General features: G+C 42.1%; 1 protein-coding gene across 1 annotated transcript in view; it reads right to left on the reverse strand.

Moving 5' to 3' along the window:
• Positions 1–9,249: 9,249 nt before the first annotated feature.
• The window catches only part of LOC116044446 (receptor tyrosine-protein kinase erbB-4), a 281,156-nt gene continuing 267,927 nt past the window's right edge, over positions 9,250–22,478 (reverse strand). Inside the window, exons 28-30 of the transcript XR_004103671.2 lie at positions 16,107–16,197; positions 14,787–14,868; positions 9,250–9,546 (exon numbers count right to left, since the gene is read on the reverse strand). The gene's annotated coding sequence lies outside the window, so the exon portion shown is untranslated. The remainder of the gene's footprint in view (positions 9,547–14,786; positions 14,869–16,106; positions 16,198–22,478) is intronic.

Genomic DNA, 22,478 nt, shown 5'->3' on the forward strand with positions numbered 1-22,478 from the left:
GGGGAAACCCAGTGATGAATATAGAATTGTGGTGCTTATGAAGAAGAGGGAAAAGTACAAACAACAACAACAACTCAAGCAAGTTGTCATCAGTGACTTTGGCTCTCTATAGATTTGCTTAAGTCTATCCTTTACATGATGAGGCTGCATCACTCAGACCACCCAAGACCAAGAAAAGCTGCAAAGTCTGAGAACCTGGAACCATCGAATGTTATCAAAATAGTTGTCAACTAATTCCCTGTCGATCAACTCATCGTTTCAGCTCTATGTGGAATCCAAAGTGAATCAAATAATAAGTGCAATGTTGCAGCTGTAAGCAGTCCAACAAAGTCCTGCCGCGAGGGACTAAACACTGAGAGATGGATAAACACACTGTGACATGCTCGAGATTGTATTGATTGCAATGATTTATCAATACAATACAACTATCACTGCAGTTACCAAATGTAAGTTACTTTGTGAGTCGAAATAAGTGCGTTAGTGCGGCGCGGCATCACTTTGTTGGACTGCTTACAGCCGCAACATTAGTCAACAGAAAGTGTTCGCTCCCAGGCTCACCCCCTCTCTGTCAAAGCCCAAAAAACCCCAGGTGAACAGGTAAAGCAAACAAATATAATGTGATCACTTCCGCTCAAACCGCCATGAAAACGCCCACCACCTACAATATAAGTGCACAATATAATAATCAATAAATAATGTAAATGAGACCATAAACAACATACAATATGTGGCTCCTACATGCAACTCTCCGCCTAACGTCTTTTTGTGCCACAGGCTTCATCAGGTTCAGCTTGAGGCTACTCAATTACTTACGCATGCTGATACGAGCTTTGAGGTGCGGAACACATTTTTTATTTGGTGTCATGGTATTTACCAGCACCTAGGAAGTTATTCTTGTGAATCTACATTTCACCTTTTTCTTGCATCTTAACCCCCTCATTTAGTCTACAAAATGAACTCAGATTGTTGAAGGGGAACTCCCACGATTTTAAGCACAACACTATATATGTGAAGAAGATTGTACAGAATCAAGAGAGACCAAACCTGAAACTGAGACGGAATAAAGTCAACTTTCTTACATTGTCCTGTCAATTTTTCAAAGTCTATTCTGTAGATCACCCACACTACACATAGTAACATGCCATTGTGACACATACAATAAATTGACTTCCATTCAAACTCAAAAAATGGATTCGCCATAAACCAATCCTCCTCATGGCTCAATCCAGAAACTTCCTCTGCAAACATATTTGTTTGTCCAATAGCAGCATTATCTCCTTCATCATCCCATTACACTGCATGTGACTAGATGTTGCACACCGATTCATTATGAGGGCTATGAGCTGACATTTCCCCTCCAGAATGGATCATTTATTTGGAGCACCTTAATGGCAGCAGCAGCCGGTAAAACCGGCGAGCCAATTCACAGATGGGGAGCAAGTTATTGTGACAGCTAGCCGCCTAATTGTTCATTTGAGGTAATCACCCGACAAGTCAGAGCAATTTCGAGCACAATGCCAGAGACTAATGGAGGTGGACGTGCTCGCTTGATGAGATCAGAATGACGGGGACGCCCGCCTGCTGAGTGCCAGGGGCCCCTAAGAGGGCATCTTCCTTGATACTCAGGAAATTATCTACACCTCTGTGGCATGACTGAGTACTCACTAGGGGGGTATTAGCAGGCAAAGTGCATGATACTGATAATATTAGTCTTTTTTTTTCAAAACAGAAAGGGAAAAAAAGCCAGAGATGGAGAAGAGAGAAGCATATTGTTCTTTTATCTCGGAGGAAAATCCACTCAAGTGGTGCAGAATAATGACGGCTGCTACCCAATTGAGGCTGACAATTTATTTTCACACCCCAATCAAGATGCTTTGCGGAGCTGCCAGCATGAGATGCATACATCCCTCTTAGCATGCAGGAATATGCTGCTGCCACTGCTCTCTCTCTCTCTCTCTCTCTCTCTCTCTCTCTCTCTCTCTCTCTGTCTCTCTGTTAGGTGTTTGTGTGTATGTGTTTGGGGGTTGAGGTGCATGTGATGGATGACCGTGCAGTGCCAGGGTGCTTAATTGTGGTGTCAGTGCATGTCTGTGGCAACCCCAGTGGTGAGCGGTGACAGACAGGAGTGTGCAGAAGTGTGTCTGAGTGTCTGTGTGTACATCCTTGTCTCTAGTGTGTGGGAGGAGATCACAGAGGAACTCTGATGACATGATGTGGGGTGGGATTTTTTTTTTTTTTTTAAGCCTGTCCCAGGCCTCAAGCGGATTCTCAGGAGACAAGTTTGAGGAGTTTGTTGGGGCTACTAGCTGATCGGGGAGTGGACATGTGTCAGATTTGCTCAACAACTCAGTGGCAGTGTCAAGACAGACCAAACAGACCATTGAAATGGCCTGCTTGGTGTGCGTTTGTGTGTCTTCTAGCACCTGGAAGCACAACATTCACCTCATACTGTCTAGTGACTACATCATTATCTTACAGTGCCAAACCTCCTCAGTAGACAGTCAAAAAAAACACCTCCAACATCCCAGCATATTTGAATAATACTGTCTGTCCTATTTTGCTTTTTGAGTTCGGATCTGGTTGAAGGACAAGCCAAAGCCTCCGCACTTAAAACTTTCAATTATTAGTAATATCACTGTTACTTTTCCCCCCATTTTGCTAAGACGACACCTATCCTGGATGCATAATTTGGTTTATGAGTCATACAAGGGGACTGGAGACCACATGCAGTTCATCGGGATGGTCAGTGGGTGGTGCTGTTGGACCTGAACTTTCGAACCACCATTCCTCAGAAGCAAATTGATAATGCATATTGTATTACATTCAGACAGGACAGATTTAAATGCGAGTCAAACAGAGGCGTGTGGGGAAATAATTTTTTACTCTGAGGCTTAGCAGGTATAATTTAAGAAAACATTCAATTTTGGCAGGATGTGAGCCAATATGCTCATGAAGGTGAGGCTGGGTCGGATGCGTTTCTGCTTGATTTGTTTGCAAATGCCAAATTTCCAGATAGTATTTTAAAACTTTCTAATCATGACTTACAACAGTTACAAGGCAGTGTGTCAAATCTGTTGAAATGTGAAATGAAATTGTTAAATGGTAACTACTACTGTATACTACCATATTCTATCATGTGTATCTCCTGCCTTCTTGCTATTCTGCTCAGGTTTAGAAATCCAGGAGTCATGTTGTTTGTTAGAGAGTGAGAGTCAGCCGGTCTGTCTCGGGAGCCAGAGTTTTCAGTGAACATAGTGTGGAGTTCTTCAGGGGGAATATGTAATAAGGAACATAGCTGCAGCTTCTTTCGCTTTCTGGGGACTAAGTTGTTCTCGACGCACAGATAAACAGGCAGACTGACTGCACCGGACGGAAATAGAACTGACCAACTGTGCTCATCCTGTGCCAATTTAAAATTATGAACATGAAAACAGCAGACGATGCCAGATGTGGAGATGTATCTTCAGTGTGAGCCAGACAGCAAAAGGAATCCTTGATACAAGAAGAGTAGAAACACAACACAACCCAGACCGGGAGCTTTTCTGTTTACCACAGTCTTTCAGAGTGCTATCGAGAGGTCATTTAAAAACACAAGAACTCCAATGACCTTACTACTGATGATGCAGCTGCGCCTAAGCAGAAGTGTCTGTTTCTATTTCATTCCAATGCAAAGTACTGAATTGGAGATTGCTCCAAAAGGGTCAATGGACTGTAATGCGATTTGTATAAAAAGGCCAAACATAAGAGGCTGAGATGTGGCCGGCAATGAGGTTAGAGCGCGCCTGAAAAGGTTTTTCTACTGTGAATTGGTTGCCTCAATCCATTTATCGCCACCACAATCCACACACTGTGACAGAGTGAGGTGTTTGAAAACCCTCGTCTTCTATATGGATTTGTTTTGGTGTGTACCGTTTAAGAGTGTTTACACACAGTTGGTTTGGCTCAAGGTAGTTTCATTTCCCGAATCAATGACTCGTTTTCGTGGCGCTTCACCACAAGGCTAAGGTGTAATCGTTCACTATGGTGGGGTGTTTTGCATTCGCAGCAACAACTCGGGTGACAAACTGAGCCAAAAAAGGAAATGACACAGGACATGTTGGGACCGCGTCTGACCCCCGATTCCTCGTGTTTCAGACCTCCTTATTGCCAGCCTGATCTGGCTAATGAATTCTGCCTCACAGTGTCTGTGCCCTGAGTGGCAACATGGCACTGGTCACTGAGTGGGTTCAGGGGATATAGTGAGGGTGTGAGATGCCATCTGTTGTGCCACTGTGCTCTCTATTTCCCTTTGCTCAAACTCAACAGGAGAGAAAAACAACAATGAAAGATCCTGTCAACCTGCTAAAGGCCATGCTTAAGACCTCTTTTGCTTTTGTTGAGTTTCAGAAGAACCAATAAGGACATCTGAAAACTATTAGTGCAAAGTACAGCTGTCAATTCCATTAAACTTCTTTTTGCGCAGGATCAATATGAGCTGTGGACATCTAGTGATTTGTAATAATTGCAGAGACCGCTGGCAATTTTAATTTGACTCAGTCTGTCATGTCTTCTGCTTGTAAAGCCTCCAGCACAAATTACATGTTTGTGCATTCTTGTCAAGACAGAGTTGCCCCTAAAATATTAATCCTTCTTAATCAATTTTAGATCAATTTTGTTTTGGGTAAACAAGCAATTTTCATTTTCCTCCCATCATGCCAAATATAACTCCATTCCTTTAAGTAACTTTTTTTTAAAATGTATTTTTAATAAAAAAATCTAAACTTCTGCCTTCCAAATCAGAAATCCAAAGACTATCTCAAGGAAATACAAATACAGACAAATACAACATACATACATACAAATATACAACAAGGGAAAAGCTACAGTTTAAAATCAGTTTAAAATATAAAAACAAAAAGTCAGCTAGTAGGATTTCACCACTGTCACGTTTAATTTGAGCGTTCTCTCAAACCAAAAGTCACTATTAAAACAAAGCAGAACAGTCTGTTGGTGATGCTCTGCATGCCTCAAAGAAAATGTATAGATGTGGATCCAGTGAAACTGTGACTTCCAACTGACAAGAGTCCATAATTAAAACCTAAACTCACAAAGTCTCTGTATTGTCGGTGTTATGTCCTGACAGCCAATCTTGCCAATTACTGTGATACGAAGAGGGAAGTATTTAGCATTCCTCAATAGAAAACTGGCAGAATGTGCCTGGAGATACATACAAGAAAATCGGTCTTATCCTTCATCATTAAACTCTAATCGTACAATTATTAACTCTACTCCCTGGGTTTAAATAATGTGTGCACACGAGGTACAAGCCCTCATTCTCTTTCTCTTTACTGTAATGTTTCTAACATCCTCTTACTGTACGTTTGATACAGCTCTTTGTGTGAAATCGGATCTTTGTTACTCATTTCCCTGCAGCTTTGCGTCGCACAAAACAAGACTGCCATTTTCGCCTTCCTATGTCTCCTGCTCCGGCTTTTGCTGGGAAATTGAAGCTACTGTGTCTAATGTAGCAATCCAATTATGAAGCAGGGCTCTGTTACAAGGTTGCCGTGACAGAATCAATGAAAACAATATAAGAGAGACCAATTATACACGTGTACCTGGGAAAGGCCCAGACAAGACCTTACTTTAAAGGAAAATGTCAGCATTCCAGAGCAAGTCACCAACAATGCTGTGAGAGGGAGTCAATATGAAGCTAACAAATGAATGATTTGCAGAGTTAAAGAAGCAATAACTCAAATAATATTTGCAAGAAAGAGTTCATACTGTGGGAAAGTTGTCCAACAACTCCAAATTATGATATATCTTTGCAAAATGTATTAAATTAGCAATTGGCTCTGTTATGCGAAAGAAATAAGCAGTCAAGCGCACAGCCTTCATCATCACTCATGTCATAAATAAATGACGCAAAGAATTTGGCAACACAAGCTATAACATATACAACCCAGTAAGTGGAGGACTACGACAAAGCCAATCAATTCTTCGGTTGTATTATCCAACACATCGATCAATTGTCCTTGCATAAATCACGTATTCAATTCCACTCATTCCACCACCTTATTCTGCTAATTACCAAAGAAATACACATTTCTGTTCCACGTCATGGAGCAGGAAGCAGCCTTTGAACTACTTGTAAGTGTTACACGGGGTGGGTCACGATAGCCTCGCCGAACTTGGCTGCATTTCAGACTAGTGTGGAGGAGGATGAAGGCTCGCTTCCTTGCCTCTCTCAGCGAGAGAGCAATGGCCCCGCGAAACTCCCGACCCACATCTGTAGAAGGAGACGAGGGGAGAGGGAAGCGAGGCCGAAGCGAGCCGCCCACACGGCGATTGGAGATGGCAGAGGGAGCACCAGACACACTACTCCTAAGCATTTGTGGGTACTATTTATTTCACAATCAGATACCACATACTATTTTCAGAGGGATGAAAACACACAATATGCAGACTTACATTGTTTTGTTTTTAGTTTTTTTCCTTGCAATGATGATTACATCATTCAACATACTACTTTTTGAAGCATCAAGAGTACTTTTACTCTTTTAAAACTAGAAACTAGTCTTTGACATTTTTTTTTTTCACTAAAAAGAAGCTGTCATACTAAACTGAGGGGAACCCGTTTCTAAAATTAGATAAGTAAATATGTTAAATTGGCTCTTATTAATCACTAATATAGCACAAAATAATTATAGGAGGTGCGTTGCTATGAAAATGTCCAGTTAAAACAATACAAATGACATGCATAACACACCCGAATCTGGAACGGTCTGTGGTTGAATTGCATTGTGGGTAATGTAGATGCCAGGTTTCGACAAGGAAGAAGAATGAGTGAAATCAAAAAGGTGATATTTTTTATTCTGTCTGACAATGTGATAAGAGTGCAGATCAGCGGAGTACTTTTTTAATTTTAGCAAGGTTATATAAAATTGGACAAAGCTGACATGATCCTCAATTAGGGGAGTCTCTGGTTTTCCGTTCCCTCAAAGATCAGCACTGTCAACACAGTTGCAATTACTTAATGGCCCAAATTAGTGTGTTAACATTAACTACAGTAAAGTTGAACTCTGCGCAAAAGCTCTGTGCAGACATAAATAGCCTCCCTGAGTGAAGTTGCTGTTGACTACATTGAAAAAGATTAATTTTGTCATATGCTTATATGTGTTGTGTTATATATTTGTTTAATGTACAGTTACAAATGCTAGTGAGACTGCGCCCTAAAGGTCAGAGAGGTGGACTTGTGGCCAGAAGGTTGCCGATTCGATCTCAAACTGGCAGTATGAATGAGTTTGCTCTTCCATCACCACTGCGATGCCTTTGAGCAAGGCAGTTATCCCCCCATGTGCTTCAGCTGAGCTGCTCAGAGGCTAGTCTTGCATCGGTGGGAGGATCTGGCTAGTTCACACAGAATTCCAGGATGGGAGAAAAAAACGTGCTCTGGTTTATTGGCATTTCTTTAAACCAATCACGCATGGAGCAACGGTGCCTCTGCAAAATAGCCTCGGGAAGGAACTTGTCAGGGTGGAAGATGTGTACGTTCAAAGGTTGGTTTAGTCGTGCAACAGAAAACTCAGATTGGACAGATAGTCTAGCTAGCTGTCTGGATTTACCCTGCAGAGATCTGAGGAACAGTTAACCATAGTCCTCAGAAATCAACCAGAGTTTAAAATGCCAACACAAAGTAAGTGGAAGGTGACAGACACCCGGCCGAAATGAAAGACATCCGCCGGAATTTCCGTCGGCACCTGAACAATCCCGGAAGTCGAACGTCGTGGCTATAGACTACTCAGAGGCCAACACATGACTGTGCTTTTACTTGTCAGCTTCCAGCAACTTCCACGTTATAAAAGTGTTCTGAAGCTGCATCTCATGTCCCTTATTTGATAGCTCCTCGCTCCTCTGTCCTCAGCTGGACCGGAAGTTGTCCTGTCCGAGCGAGCATCGAGGAGGGATCATCGAGGAGCTATAGGCGAGGAATACACGAGATCAGCCTTCACGGAAGCCGTGCAGCCGAAGGAGTTGCTAACTCCGCCCAAACAGCTGACGAATTAATGTGATGCTTCAAAGGAAAGGACGCCTCATCCCACCAAAACACATTTGCTCGTTTCCTCTCTCCTCCCATGATTTCCTCGCGTCTCTCCCGTGCTTCCTTGGTGGGAGGGACTAAGAAGCGAGGAAGGGAGGCAAGTGGAGGAGTCGGGGATGCAATTAAAGCGACATGAGATGCAGCTTTCGTCTAGTTTGTGTTCTTTAGGAACAACTGTAATTGACAAGACCATGAGCTAGCCTGGTTCTACTGCCCCAACCTTCCTCCTCATTTCTGCTTTTTCTCTCCTAGGAGTGTTTACTGGCAGTAATTAGGCCATTTATCAAGTAAATGGAACATCCCTGCATGGACAAAGTTTACTCTCTCCCACAGAGCCGTCTTACTTTGCCCTGGGACTCCCCTTTGAGGGCGAGACTTCCTGGTTCAGAGCTGGGAAGAGCTGGCCTGGCCCGCCCATCTGTCAATGCAACTTCCTTTGACATCCACATATGTGTACACCACGGGAAGGTTACGTATCACATGTAACTGTCGGCTTGGTCTGCTCCTCGACTGCTGCACTGATATCAGCTTTGATGGCAGGATGGCTGTGAGGGTTGTGGCCCTGGCCTTACACCATGCCACATAGCAGACCTGAGGAAAAGCTGCTGTCAGACCTTTTTTGTTGTTATGGTTGAGAAAATAAACGGACGGAGGATTTCTTTTATTGAACGCCACTGTTGTGTCCACATTAAACATACGTGTGTTCAGATACAATGGATGATGAACTTTAGCGAGCTTACAGCTAACGTCTACAGAGTCGGTACTTTGGCTGTTTGGGGCAAATAAACAGGGACTACACAACATATTGTTGAGGTGTTCATATGAACTATTGTTGTGCAATCATACGCATTTTGGATGAACAAAATGATTTATTCAAATTCTTTGTCTCTCTTCTCTTCTATTAAGTCACAATCACTATGTCTGTAATATGCACACGCAGGCACCTTTACAGCTGCACAGATAGCCTTGTATACTAAGTAAATAAAGTGATAGTTACTCCAAATGCACAGCTTGTTTCTGGGATTAAAGCTGCAATAAGAAATTCCCATTCTAACCATAAAACATATACTATTTGCCAAGACTAAACAAGATTATTGCAGCAGGATTGAAACGTTGGCCCTTTTATGTTATGACGTGTTGCCTAAACACAAAGTCTCAAACAAACGAGGTGTTGTGCTGACGGTTTATTCGCCTGATGTGCAGCAAATCAGTTGTGCAGCAATCACTCCAGACATGCTCAATCAACAACACAAGCATTAGAATAAAAAATGAAAAGAACAGCGTGCCTGTGGATGTCTCACCATTGTTCTCCCTCTGGCCATTTTCCTCTCCGTCTCTGGAGTATTCAATCTTCTGCCCCGCCAGCCGACCAGAGCTCATCCCAACCTGCCTCCCAAACAAGCTGCGGTGTAATTGCTTGTCAGAGCTGTCTGCATGCCTGTTTTTCTTCTCGCCCCGCAACGCACCTGACAAGAAACACATATTTACACACAAAAATGAAATTACAGGCAATTTGAGAGCAAGGAGCTTTGGAGGCAACGCCTGCTATCGAGCTGTCCAAGTCGATGAACTCCTCTCACCCTTGGCTCTATATCAACTTGAAACAAAAAGGCGGGGAAAGAGAAAAGAAGGGAAACGGAGATATAAGAGAAAAAAAGAGAAGAAATGCTTTGGGAATTGTGGCTCATTCATGTCACTCTCTCTCTATTATACTTCCTATAACTGCTGCTCTTTTCACAATGACCTCCTTTTTCTAGTCTTCAAATCCCTATGTCATGGAAGTCAGTATATTCAGCATGTTTCAATAAGCCAGCAGGGCCGAAAGAGTAAAGCTCTGTCTGTTAATGTGTTACAATGACATACTTTAAGCGACTGCATTGAAGCTAAATGGAATGAATACATCATGACTGTATGATTTTATAATTACCTACTTTAACTAATTACAGATGAAGTAGTCCCCTCTGGAGTACGTATTGTAAATACTAAAAATCAGAGGATAAAGTGTAGCTTTCTCATTGATACCCCTTTAACTCTGACCATTGATTTTCATTATTTTTGTTTGTTTAATAGATTTAGAACCCAATTAAACTAATCATACAAGGACCTTGAAACTTGTCATTTATAAATATTTATTCAGACAGTCTTAGGTGCAGGTGTGTTGAAGTGTTTGGGTGGCTAATTTTGGGTTCAAGCTGAATCTCCCTCGCAAAACAATCTTTTTTAAGCTGCTACTGTATCAAGCGACAAAATACATAGTAAGTAAGTAAGTAAAGTTTATTTCTATAGCACATTTAAAAACTGCTGTACATAGCGCATTAGCCACAGGGTAATAAAATAAAATAAAATACACTTACAAATCAGTGATTTAGGCTAAAACAACATCAAAAGACAAACACTTAATTAAAAAACATAGCAGGATAAGACAATTAAGATGCCGGGAAGGCCAATGTAAAAAGGTGAGTTTTGAGCCTGGCTTTGAATATCACAATCGAAGGGGCACTTCTGATGTCAGGTGGCAGTCGGTTCCACAGCTGAGGGCCAGCAAAAGAAAAGGCTCCGTCAACTTTTTGCTTAAGCCCGGACCGTGGGACATGGAGGAGGCCTTTGCTGGAGGATCTGAGGGACCTGGGAGCTATGTGGGGATGAATGATATCTGCTATGTAGCTGGGGGCCAGGGCGTGAAGAGATTTAAAAACCATCAACAGTATTTTAAATTGTATCCTAGACTGGACTGGAAGCCAGTGCAAGGAGGCTAGGACAGGTTTAATGTGTTCACACTTGGAAAAAAAATGGTAGAAAAAATGTCTTGTTTGTACAAACCTGTTTTTTTGCAGGTTTGTAGAGAAAAAAAAGATAAAAAAGAATATCTAAACAAACTGTGTCTTGCTCAAAAACAATATTTTCTGATGTAACTCAACTAGCAAAAGGTGTGGATGTTAAGGAAAAAAAACTCAGGAACAGCACAACTCATTGACATATGTGAGGAAGGTTCGGGAGACTGCAGTAGGTAAGACTTATAAAACTAACTTTCTGTCATATTTGCTGAAACTGACCCTATGTTTGAGTAGAACGACATGAAGCTGGTAATTAAAAAAAAAATCTGGCTCCTCTGGGACCACCTACAGCCTGTAGTGCGATTTGCAAAAATCCACAGCTCCACAGTAGGTGACGAATACTAAAGTTTCTTCCTCTTCTTTACAGTACTGCTTTCCAACTGTGATTTATGTGCCTTTTGTACATTTTTTTTCTTCTATTTACCTGTTTCTACCTCTTTGGTCTGTTCCTTGTGTCCATTTACATGTGTATCTTAACTAGACGTCTTGTTAATAATAACGCTAATAATTTCTACTGCTTATTTTATATTGTATATGCAAACTTATATTATCTCTCCTACTTATGAATTCCTATCACCTTTGTTGCTGCAAGCACTCAGTCTTCCCTACAGGCAACAATAAAAGCTCATCATTTTCCTTTGTCCACAAAGGCTCATCCCCTTGTCACAACAAACACACTGTATGCGAACACAACAGCTGGAAACATCTGTAAAACAGCAGCACAGGCACCTCGGCTACGTAGAGAAAAGAATCGCGCTCTGTATGGCGGCCATGTTTGTGGCTGTTTACTCCTGAGCCGAATTGTGTTTGACATTTGTTCCAGACAGATCTGTTTGGGCCTGGTGGTATTTCGGGGATGAGAAGTCAACAGAGGCAAGATGCGCAGCAAAAGATGTGAGAAGGGTCGTGATGGGGAAGTCTATGATTGATATTCCCATTAGCCACCTGACAAGGTGAGGACAAGGCTCTGATAATGAATTGTGACACATTAATGAGCTTGTCTAGCACAGACAATACCTGATCAGCCCTCTTACCATTTAACCTTTGATACCAATGAGGGGAATTGCAGGCAAATAAGGGTTTTGTGTCACTTGCAAAGACAGAACATGACTTTTAAAAACAACGCACTAGATAGTTGTTAGTAGCTGATATGGCTGTACGTTCAAGGGAAACTAACGTGATGGCAGTTCAACTCCAGAGACTTGTACTTCTGGAATACAAAACTTTTTTTCTTTGTGTTGATGATTACATTTCTTTTCGTTTTGTACAATTTTTTGTAAGGCAATTTATATAAAAAGGTCAACATTTCAACCCCAACACCTGTTTCCAGCTGAAGTATATGTTTTCAAATTTTATGCGACTAAGGTGACTTAATTAGTTTATCCTTCAACAGGAGCAATGACTGCTTACAACACAGCTACTCCTGTGAGAGAAAAAGGACAGAATGTTTGACTGGTTTACAATTACATTATGGAATTCAGTTTGAAGAAAGACAAGATAATCAGACTTCCAGTTCAATGCCAATACAAATAAAAGAATATTATATAATCTTAGGATTTAAGTAGATAATGTTGTACATCAAAGAAAAATAAAGAAATAAAGAGGTGGATAGAGTCAGGAATACTGTAAATTGTTTTGTGTCTCCTTCCATTCTTCTAACAAGCTTGGCAAAGTGACCGTAGTGGCCACTATTCAATTTATCCACCCAGAATTCAAAGACGAAAAAAAGGTAAAATATCAAAACAGCACAGGGTCACAGCTGATATTATGCTAGTCATTAGCTGTCCATCATGACAAATGCAAACCTTAATTATTTTACGTTGATTATAAGCTATTAAAGGTGCAGTAGGTAAGCCTTATGAAACTAACTTTCTGTCATATTTGCTGAAACTGACCCTATGTTCCAGTAGAACTACATGAAGCTGGTAATTAAAAATAAAATGGCACCACCTACAGCCTGTAGTACGATTTGCAAAAATCCACAGCTCCTTGTTCAGATGCACCAATCAGGGCCGGGGGGGGGGGGGGGGTCTAACTGCATGTCAATCACTGCTCATGCACACGCATTCATTCTCCCTTGTGGGGGGAGGGGCCTAGGAGACCGTTTTGGGCTTTAGCGGAAAGGGGGGGAGGGACTGAGAAGTTGTCGATGTTCACATTTTTTGGCTAAGTCCTGGCTCTTCACAATCCTACCTACAGCACCTTTAACTGGGGTGCAAGGATGCTGTGTATACTGTAGAAGAAATGTAAGAGAGGTTGATAACTAACCCCTTAGCCAGCAACAAATCTGAACGCTTGTCATGCTCAGTGTGGGACAACCTACATTCCACATCCGCCTGTATAGCAAAGATTTTCAACAGGGGGGGGGTCCTCAGAGCTACTGCGGGAATATTGTTAACATTTGGAAATATTTGGAAACCAAATTGTCTTAGACATATTATTAGCAAATAAAAATCAGCCTATTTGTGAAAAAAACACATTGATGATAAGTTTGCTGGCCTAAAGGTAAGGTAGTCACCAAGGTAGCCATCTGCAGATACAGTGTTTCCTAAGGATTCACTGTGCCACATGTATGTTTAACATTAAAACATGATTTATAAAAGCATGCCAACAATTATTTTTTTAATAACTTAGTATTGTATGCACTAAAAAGGTATGTATAAAGGCTTTAGGCCACCCAATCGTTATTTTAGGCCCAGTGTAATATGCAACTGATCTGTCTCTCTCTCAGTTAGGGGGTCCTTGGCTTAAAAAACGGTGACGACCCCTGCTGTATAGGATGAGCACACTGAGGTAGAGGAAAAATGTGCTATCTAAAGCATCTATAACCAATATTGTTATATTAACTTTGGTTCACATCATGACTACTTGTATGTATAAAGGATTGATCGTAGCGACGAACCCACACCTGACTCTGCTGTTTCATTCAGTTCTATGGAGCGTTTTTTTCAAGATTCAAGATTCAAGATACTTTATTGCCATTGTATGAACACAACGAAATTCCGTTGGTGGCAATCAGTGCAGTTTTTTGCAACTTTCAGGTCATTGTTTTGCTTTTCCAAAACCAAAAAGCAGATAAAGCTAGCCAGAAGTTGGTAGAGCCCCCAAGTGGCATAGAGAAACACATGTGTTTGTCAAAAAGGGTAGAAGTTATGGATTATGCCATAGTGACAAAGTATTGATTTTTCTCTGAATGACTGCTTTTTTTCTTGTGATATCTTATCTATAAAGTTTTTCTAGGATAAAGATTCACGTTATAAATCCTACGGGAGCCCTGATTCGTGTGCATTTTGTATTGTATGCTTCGAAAAACTGGATGGGTGTGTTGAAAAATCTATTTTTCTCAGGCTATTTTACAGTAAGCACAGTGGATACAGTATTTCCCCAACACCTTCTTGCTCAAACAAGTTTGTGTCTGCGTGGTGAGGTGAGTGTAATGTTTGTGTGTGTGTATTGATGTTGCCTCCCGCCACATTCCTCCCTGTACTGAACCCCTCCACGCCTCATTGGGACACTGGCCGCCTAAGTCTAATCCTGGGGGAGCTCATTAGAATCAGCGGAGAGGAGAGGGCCACAGACAGGGTCAGGACAAACTGCACTGCTGAGCTGCATAGTGATGCCTTCCGCTCTGTCTTTATGTCTGTTTGGTTTGGCCTGCATGTCACTCGATCTGAGCGGATGGCAGATGAGAGATTGGCCCGCTGAAGCACTTGACAACCATGTTGAACACCCACATGCTCACACATGCACAAACAAACACACGTATAGACACATACGGAGTGACGAACACACACTCCTTCACAGACATATGTGCATATACTCAAAATGTGTGTGTGTGTGTGTGTGTGTGTTTGTGTGTGTATTGTACTCACATGTCCAAATTTCTTAAATAGAGATGTGTGACCAGGCCAAACAGAGCTGTCACCTCCCTGTCATGCTACAGTCCGCAGCTTCCTGTGTGTTTTAGACAATAAAAGAGAGGCGTGAGCAAGGTCAGAGACACTGTCACCCACGAGACACTCATTAAATGCTTATGAATCTCAAGTGGAGTCCTGAAGACGTGCACAACGTGCATGTGTTTGTGCCGTACATCTTTTTTAATTCATATAAGCTTTTGTGTGTCAGTGTTTGCGAGCATGCTTGCATGTGCAGCAGATGCGTGATCTTTGTAGCAGTGGTTTACAACCATGTATAGAAAATCAAGTAAAGTGAACTTCTGCTGTGTAGTTTAAGTACGTTTTTGATGGTTGGTCCTTCTTTTTAGACAAAACAGTAACACTGTTGTGGCCGGTTAGCTCAGTTTGTAGAGCGGGCACACATATGTGGAGGTTTATTCCTTGACACAGAAGGTCCAGGGTTCGAGGCTGACCTGTGACGGTTTTCCTGCATGTCTTCCCCCTCTCTCTCTCCCCTTTCATGTCTCAGCTTTTCTATCAAAATATTTTTTAGGCCTTTATTTGATAGAACAGCGGGAGACTGGAAAGGGAGGAGAGAGGGGGAATGACATGCAGCAAAGGGCCGCTGTGGTAAAGGACTGAGCCTTTGCACATGGGGCGCACGCTCAATCAGGTGAGCTACCCTGGCGCCCTGACCAACATCTTTTTAAACAACATCTCCAGGGGTCCATGTCATCCCAATTTTATATTAGTAGCCTATTCAGATCCTTAACTTATAAAAATAAAAGGTGCACTATCACAATGTAAAAAAAAAACTCTGCTTTCTTCGGTGGATATAAGTATCTCTTTTTCCACTACGGGAATTTATCGACCCATAACCTGGAGCCTTCTATAACCTTGTTTGCAGTGTGCTTTACAAACCAGAATATCTTGGAAATCATCATTGAAAATGTGACATTTCTGATAGCAGGAAGAATGTCATGATTTGTATACGCTGTTTGGTAGGTGAGAACAGTTCAGCAATGGAAAAAGTAGCCATATTATTGATTATTTTTCACATATACACGTAAACGTTTAAAATTAAGAGAAGGGACCCACTCGCAGTACAGCAGCAGGGCGCACATCATTAGTAGTTGTAGTTGCCATGGCGCAAATAAACTGTTGAATTTCTTTACCCCTGAGAATACCTGGAACTTGGATTTAGTCCCACCTCCTTAAAGAATATGAAGGTTTGATAGGGTTAGAACAAGCGTGTGGTTGGGTTAATTATGCAAATTTAACAATGTGGTCGCCCACCTGATGATGTGGGCTTGCTTGTTCCATCTCTATCCCTGGGAATTCTTCGACACCGCTCCGAGCTGCTACACTGCTCACATTTGGAGTTATACTGAAATGGATGGCAAAGGGTGAGAAAGGCCAGAGATGCTGTTATTGCTGCACAAAAGCCTGTGGACACATAAAAGGAGTTTATCATCTGGGTGAGCAGAAAGCAAGCTTGCTAATATCCTGAGGCTATCGCAACACTGTCCAATGAAGTCTGATTGGCTCCATACATCAAAGGGTGTGTGTGCATGTCCGTATGTCTCTGTATGTGTGTGTCCTGGAGAGAGAGAGAGAGACAGGAAGACGGAGAGAGCTGGACGTTTCTCTGTGCTTTCGGGCAACAATGAAATCACACACACGGAGGAGCTCACGACTTTGGTGTAATTGGGAAAGTGCTGTGAAAGATGCTAGAGTTGGGGGAGGCAGTATGGTCACAGTAACTCGGTCAGAGAGCAGGAAGTTAGTGGGGTGTTGGCTGCTTTTCTAACCATCCGGGGGGGGATGTGTGTGTGTGTGTGTGTGTGTGTGTGTGTGTGTGTGTGTGTGGGGGGGGGGGAGGAAGGCACGCATGATGAATGGACGAAACAGCAGGACGGCAGGCTTGATTGGAAGCAACCAGAACCTGTTTGTTGTTTAAAAAGCCTCTCTCTCACACTGTTTATGCCTCTCTCCTTTGCTCTTTCCATCTCCGTGTAATTAGGGTGCTGGCTGGAAGAATGATCAGCTGTCATCCCCAATGGTGGCCTTCCACTGCCTGAATGTCAACACTGTCTGAGACCTCCTGTCTGAGTGAGCAGCACACTCAATTAGAGACATTCAGTCACTGCAGGAGCTGCTAGGACAAACACACTGACACATTTGCAAAGCCTCGCACGCACGCACGCACGCACGCACGCACGCACGCACGCACACACAAACACACACACACACACACACACACACACACACACACACACAAGAACAGGCCACTTTTATGCTCCAAGAGTAGATCCCCATATAGAAAAAAGACACTCATCTTGATTCTTTACAGTGGTAGCCCCATCGTAGCCCTCAGTGGTTACATTAATTAAAACACAGCTTTTCAGGACTTTAGAGTAACTAATGCTTACAATGCCTTTCCTCCGCAGGCAAACATCACTCCTGGATGAAAAAAGCGTCTGCAGGTAGGCGGCATCAAAGTGTTCGCAGTCAAGGGGCGAGACACAAAAGAGGGCATTTCCTTTGTGTTTCTGTGTCAGGAACATCTGAGGTGTCTATTAAAATGGATTAACTGCTTGTTTGACGTTGTGTAAAATGCACAGAGGCACCAAACAGAGATAAAGTCCACCTGATACAGGCGAAATGAAAGGAAACCTAGCTCAAACGTTTTTTGTAATAATGCAAAATTCAAGAATGTTTCAAAACGCTGTGTACTATCCTTGCTTATCTGAAATTTCTGATGTTCTGATGATTCACTACTTATTGATCTCTTTTAGGCAGATACCGCTAAAAAAATGCTCAGGGTAACACTTTTGCCTGTTTGACAAGCTCGACTATACCGCCAAAATGCAACGTGTGTTTCTATTTCAGCGGAATAGTTTAACATTTTGGGAAACACCCTTACCCCTCTCGCTAACTCTCGGGGGTAAGCGCCACCTAGAACGGTTGTGATGAAATACAAACAAGGCAGAGTTGTTATTTTCCCATATCCAAGAATAGACAGATGGTGTAGCCAGACCATACTCTAGGGCTATGATCTGGCAATATGAGACTAAATCTGTAGAAACCAAAATGTAAAAATGACAAGAATTCTTTCCAGCCTTTTGACAGAGCCAAGCTAATTGTTTCCCCCTGCTTCTAGGCTTAATGCTAGGCTAAGCTTACCGCAGAATGGAGTTTGATGACACAAGCTAAGGCCGTTAACGCTGTGAGCCCTAAAGGATTTTTGACAACCTCTGGTCCGTCTGGTTTTATTTTCTAAAAAAACTTGTAAAACATCAACCCTGCTGTCCACAGTCAATCTATGAACACCATTTTTTTTCAGGAAAAACTGGGCTATTAGAATATTTGTGCTGCAGTGATCTTTGTTCTCCCTCGTATTGCCGGCCTTATATGGGCGTAATGTGTGACGGACCTGCCTTCCATTGGTTTACGAGACAAAAACAAGCATGTCCCAAAGCATCATGGGAAACAAAAATGGATGGTTTGCATCAGAGCTAGCGGCAATCGGCAGAGATAAACGGTCGAAAAATCATAAATTATGGACATAAAGTGTATCAATTTTGGATGTAACAGTATGGATTAATTGCACAAAGACCCCGAAAAACTCTGGACTTCTAGGCTGGATACAAAACCTCCTGTAAGGGCTACGAAGACACCAAAGACATCAGCAAAACGGGGCGACTGTTAACTTTTAGCTCCAAAAGACGGTATGTTTATACTAGTTATTATTACAAAGTTATTAAGAGGTGCCGTTTTGGGTCGTATACGACCCGCTCGGTCACATAGTTAAGATAAACACATTGTTGGCTTCATTTCTTTTTTCATGGCAGTAACGTATAGAATAAAAAAACGAAACTCTGCCAGCCTCATCTTTCAACAGCCTTTCCCATCAAGTAAATAGAAGAAATGCTTTCTGCCTCTCTTTGCTTAATTTTATACACTGTTCAGCATCATTTTCTTTGACAAATTATAGAGCTGCTATGGACCATCTGGATGTCTCTGGGCCTCTTTACATGATAGGGATTTAGCTGATGCTATTATCTACAGCGACGTATGATGGAGTGAGCAGATAGGGGTTCGGTGCATTCACTAAAAAAAACAGCAGGACGCGGGAAGAGACTGATGGATGTGCATTTGCCAGAATCAAACCTGGGACTTTTTGGTTACAGAATTGTTTTTTGACACGGATTCATTTGGTCGTGAATCATTTTCTCCATTTTTTGCAGTGTCAATCCTTCAGAGTTGACACATGCACAAAAGGATAGAGATCCTTACAAACCTCCAGGCATTTGTTCAAGGCTCGACCAGAGCCCAGTAGAGCATAAGAAAGGAGTATTATGTGATTCACCCAGCATAAATCTCATCTCTTCCTCCAAAAGGGAAACCAAAAGGAGATGGAAAAAAATACAGATTGGTACGTTTAGTTAAAGGATAACAAAGTTCTGAATTAAGAAAAGTAAAGCGATGTCTTGTCTTTCCTGAGAACATTTCTATGCATGCTATCATAAGTGCATGTTTGCAAATTTGTGTGTGCATGTGTGTTTGTGTGTGTGTCCATATACGTGATAATTCTGTAAGAGTGAGTAGCTTTGTGAGAAAGAGAGGAGATTGAGTTTAGAGGGATGGAGAGACTTTGCGGGCCCTGTGGAAATTAGAGCTCTCCATCTCTGTCCTCAGGCCAGTCTGTGTGTTTGTGTGTTGTTGTGTGGGTGTATATGTGTGTGTCCGGGGTGTGTGTGTGTGTTGCGCAGGGTCACTGCAGGAACAAACAAAGAAAAGTCAGATACCTTTCACTGAAAATCCTCACTAAGCTACAAAAAAACCCCACTTGCAGCTGCATAACTATGTGTGTGTGTGTGTGTGTGTGGTTGGACAGGTTTACCTGTAAGTGTTGTCTGAACAGCATCAAGAATTTTTTTTTTTTTTTTTAGATGTTCTGAATATGGAAGTCCAAGGCAGCCAATGGTAAAATGAAATCTTTAAATCAATTGAAAGTGATTGACATTTTATTTTTCATTGGTGTGCATGATGGTTTCATTTTCAAAAGGCAATCTAGAAACAAAAAGCACATATTTGAAAAAGACCATTTCATTTTCATTAGATTAGCTACATTAGCTTATAACAGGACATGACCTTATTTCCTTACTATCAGGATGCTCAAATAAGTCCCTCAGGACTCTCCAGCTGATCCAGAATGCTGCAGCACGTGTTCTGACAAGAACTAAGAAAAGAGACATTTCTCCTGTATTAGCTTCTCTCCATTGGCTTCCTGTAAAATCCAGGATTGAATTTAAAATCCTTCTCCTGACCTACAAAGCTCTAAATGGTCAAGCACCATCATATCTAGAAGAGCTCTTTACCTTATTGTCCCACTAGAGCACTGCGCTCCCAGAACTCAGAGCTACTTGTGGTTCCTAGAGTCTCTAAAAGTAGAATGGGAGCCAGAGCCTTCAGCTACCAGGCTCCTCTCCTGTGGAACCAGCTCCCAATCTGGGTTTGGGGGGGCAGACATCATCACCACATTTAAGAATAAACTGAAAACTCTCCTCTTTGATAAAGCTTATAGTTAGGGAGTGAGGAGTTTCAGCGTACGCCTAGACCGGCGGGGCAGGGTGTATAGCTGTAGACACAGCACCCCAGCTTCTCTCTGCTTCTCCTCATAGTCATCAGATCTACCTATCATATAATCAATAATATAGTGAGAGTAGAGGGAGGCAGGCCATACAGCCCGATCCGGCAGGGGAGAGTTCTAGCCCGACCAGGCTCCTCTCTTTAGCCTGCCTCTGTTATAATTCTAGACTGCTGGGGAAGTTCCTTCCTTCCTATGACACAATGAGCTGCTCTCTCATCTCTCTTTTCATTTGGTTCCTTTGTGTGCATCCTTCTCCCAGAAATGCTTGTTACTAACCTAGCTCTGGGGAGTTTACTCCCCGGAGTCCTTATGTTTCTTCTTCACCCAGAATATCGCCTTGGATTAGGGTGGCACCAAGACCTGGGTCTTGGGTGCAGCTGTCGCTATGGACCTGCAACACCCTGCTGCGCTCTGCGATTCCCCTGCAGTGTCCGGCTGCGTCTTGCCCGCGTCCACCCATGCTCTATGGTGCCACAATACACCCTGTAATGCCCTGCTGTGCCCTACTATGACATGAACTACTACGACTACCATTGTAGTCACTGTTCCATTATTTTTGTGACTATTATTATTGCCACTGCTCATCACACCCCCAACCGGCACCGTCAGACACCGCCTACCAAGAGTCTGGGTCTGCCGAGGTTTCTTCCTGAAAGGGAGTTTTTCCTCGCCACTGTCGCAATAGCTACTGCTAATGCTTGCTCTTGAGGGAATTACTGTAATTGTTTGGGCTTTGTAATTATAGAGTGTGGTCTAGACCTACTCTATCTGTAAAGTGTCTCGAGATAACTCTTGTTATGATTTGATACTTAATCACAATTACATCAATCAACAATTAATAAAATTGAATTGAATTGAATAACTCAAATTAAAATGTATAAATGTATAAAGTTATACATTTTATTGTCAAGCTTAGGTTGCACATGTCCTGCCAATTTTAAAATGAAACATCAATTTAACTTAGAGTCACTATCATGGCCGTGTTATGCTTCTGAGTACACTGACAATGATTTGGTAGTTTTTTGGCTAAGTAATTATGTATTATGATGACACACTGCTTCTCAAACTTTTGTAACTACAGTAATTATTTGCACACAAATGGAAAACAAAATTTAAATTTGATTACGTCATTCCATTTTTAGCAGCAGGCGAATGAGAAACGAGTACAAATGTTTCTATATCAAGAATCAACATTATGGCAAATTACTATACACATCAAGCTTGCAAAAATGTGATACTACAAATGCAAGATTGCTACTTCCAAGTCTCGTCACACTGTCGTTACCAAGCTGTCAACTTTACCTGCTCATATTACAATACCACATCTTTGTTGCAACACGATACATGGCCATCAACTACTGCTGTTGCAGAGAAAATATAGATACAGGGGGGCTTTAAGTATCAAATGAGTTGACGAACGAAACAAACAGTTTATCGTTAGACTACTTATCGATACAATTAACTTAATATTATGTGACTGCATGGGAAAAACCTATATACACTAGTCTATAGCCACGACGTTCCACTTCCGGGATTGCTCTGTTGCCGCCGGAAATTCCGCCGGATGTACTTTTTTTTGGCCGGATGTCCGTTACCTTCCGCTTTCTTTGTGTTGGAAACGATTTATGAGGACTATGCTATACTGCTCCTCAGATCTCTGCAGGGTAAATCCAGACAGCTAGCTAGACTATCTGTCCAATCTGCGTTTTCTGTTGCACGACTAAAACAACCTTTGAATGTACACGTTCCACCAAAACAAGTTCCTTCACGAGGCTATTTTGCAGCGGCACCGGGGCTATGTCTGGCGCTTAGCATCGCCCAAGACAATTGTGATTGGTTTAAAGAAATGCCAATAAACCAGAGCACGTTTTTCTCCCATCTCGGAATGCTGTGTGGACTAGAGCTGTAATCGGGCCTTAAAAGTTAGGCCCGAAAAGGACAGAGCCCGACAGAATTCGGCCCGAGCCCGACAAGTACATTTTGATTGACAGCTTTTTAAAAGCCCGAACCTG

This window comes from Sander lucioperca, chromosome 24 (genome assembly GCF_008315115.2).
Source record: "Sander lucioperca isolate FBNREF2018 chromosome 24, SLUC_FBN_1.2, whole genome shotgun sequence".
Lineage (NCBI taxonomy): Eukaryota > Metazoa > Chordata > Actinopteri > Perciformes > Percidae > Sander > Sander lucioperca.